The sequence below is a fragment of the Herpailurus yagouaroundi genome, unplaced genomic scaffold (assembly GCF_014898765.1).
Source record: "Herpailurus yagouaroundi ecotype Mexico unplaced genomic scaffold, PumYag 184, whole genome shotgun sequence".
NCBI lineage: Eukaryota > Metazoa > Chordata > Mammalia > Carnivora > Felidae > Herpailurus > Herpailurus yagouaroundi.
Window position 1 is genome coordinate 32,375,006 of NW_024412415.1, and position 1,951 is coordinate 32,376,956.

Here is a 1,951-nt window from a genome sequence, read left to right on the forward strand (position 1 = left end):
TTCTGTGACAGATTTTGTTTGAAAAAGACTCCAATGCTTTTTAAAATCTAATTTGAAAATCACAATACTGAATATCATCTCCCTGACTTGTCTTAGCCTCCCTTAGCCATTTCTGTTGCAAATCTAACCACATCATGCCTCCACCTAAAATCTTTTTTTAAAAATTTTTAATGTTTATTTTTTAATGTCTATTTATTTCTGAGACAGAGAGAGACAGAGCGTGAGTGGGGGAGGGGCAGAGAGAGAGGGGGACACAGAATCAGAAGCAGGCTCCAGGCTCTGAGCTGTCAGCACAGAGCCCGATGCAGGGCTCGAACTCACAAACCGTGAGATCACGACCTGAGCTGAAGTCGGTCCCTCAACTCACTGAGCCACCCAGGTGCCCCATTATTTATTTTTTAAAGAGAGAGAGAGAGAGAAAGCATGAGTGGTGGAGGGGCAGAGAGAAAGGGAGACACGTAATCCAAAGCATCCACCTAATATCTTTTTAAAAAACTTTTATCTAATAGGGAATCCTATAAGGTAAAGTTCAAATTATTTGCAGGACTACAAGGCCCCTCAAAATTTGGCACATGGTAGCAGGTGCTCAATGTTTGCTGAACAAATCAGTAAAAACTGGAAAATGTTGGGGTGCCTGGGTAGCTCAGTTGGTTGAGCGTCCAACTTCTGCTCAGGTCATGATCTCACAGTTTGTGAGTTGGAGCCCGGCATCAGGCTCTGTGCTGCTGGATTGGAGTCTGGAGCTTGTTTTGGATTCTGTGTCTCCCTCTCTGTCTGCCCCTCCCCCTGCTCCCACTCTGTCTCTGTCTCTGTCGAAAATAAATAAAACATTAAAAAAAACTATTAAAAAACTGGAAAATGTAAAAACTAGCCACACTATCGTACATCCCAATAGTTGTCACATAGTGCTTATACATGATTCTTTTTTACATACAATGCTTTCCAGACACATCATCTTCTTTACCTATGGTTTCTCCAAAAAAGATGAGTTTAGGACAAACTGGAAGAAATGTTTCTTTAGAAGCACGTGTTCATGGAGCACCTGGGTGGCTCAGCCGGTTAAGCATACCACTCTTGGTTTCAGCTCAGGTCAGGATCTCCTGGTCTCTGGGGTTCAGGCCCTCCCTTTGGGCTCCCACTGGCAGCATGGAGCCTGCTCGGGATTCTCTCTCTCCCTCTCTCTGCCTCTCCCTCACCCATGCTGTCTCTGTCTCTGCCAAAATAAATGAACTTAAAAAAAAATTTTTTTTAAAGCAGGTGTTTATAATACCTCAAGTAGCTGGGGAGTTTGAGAAAAGGTTTTCCTAAAGTAATAGATTGATAATGGGTGGCTGAGGATTATAAAGGTTTATAACTAAAAGGCTGGTTTGGCAGTCACCAAGCTTTAGTTGGGAAGGAGTGGGGGGGGGGGCATCTGGACAATGCACGGAGAGATGTGGGACGTTTTTAAAAATAAACTTTTTATTTTGAAATACGCGAAATAACACTGAACATGACAGCGAAGACCTAAACGTAAAAGTGCTTCCCGACTTCACCAGCCAGTGCAAATCTGGGGGCTTTTGGCCTTTAACTCGCGGTCACCTTCTCAAACACCTCCTCGACAATGCCATCTAAGAATCTCACTTGAGCCCAAAGCTTGGAAGAGAGATCTGGGTGTCAGTTCTGCCACTCACTAGGGTGGTTATTTGTTTTAAGCCTTAAATTTCCTCACACCCCTACCGATAAGCCCCCCAAGTCCCCTTCCCCTTTCCCCCCCGGGGCCCCAGGGCTGTTAACTACATGAGGTCACACGTGACGATTTAATTACCTCCTCTGCGCCGCTGACCCTTACTCCCAGCGCCGGTCACTGGGCCCGCCCCTCAAGCACCCTCCGCTCCTTCCGCGGGAGGCCGCAAGACCTTCGTGCGCACGCGCCACCGCGCCCCGGGGGGGCTCTCGTGCACTCGCGCGG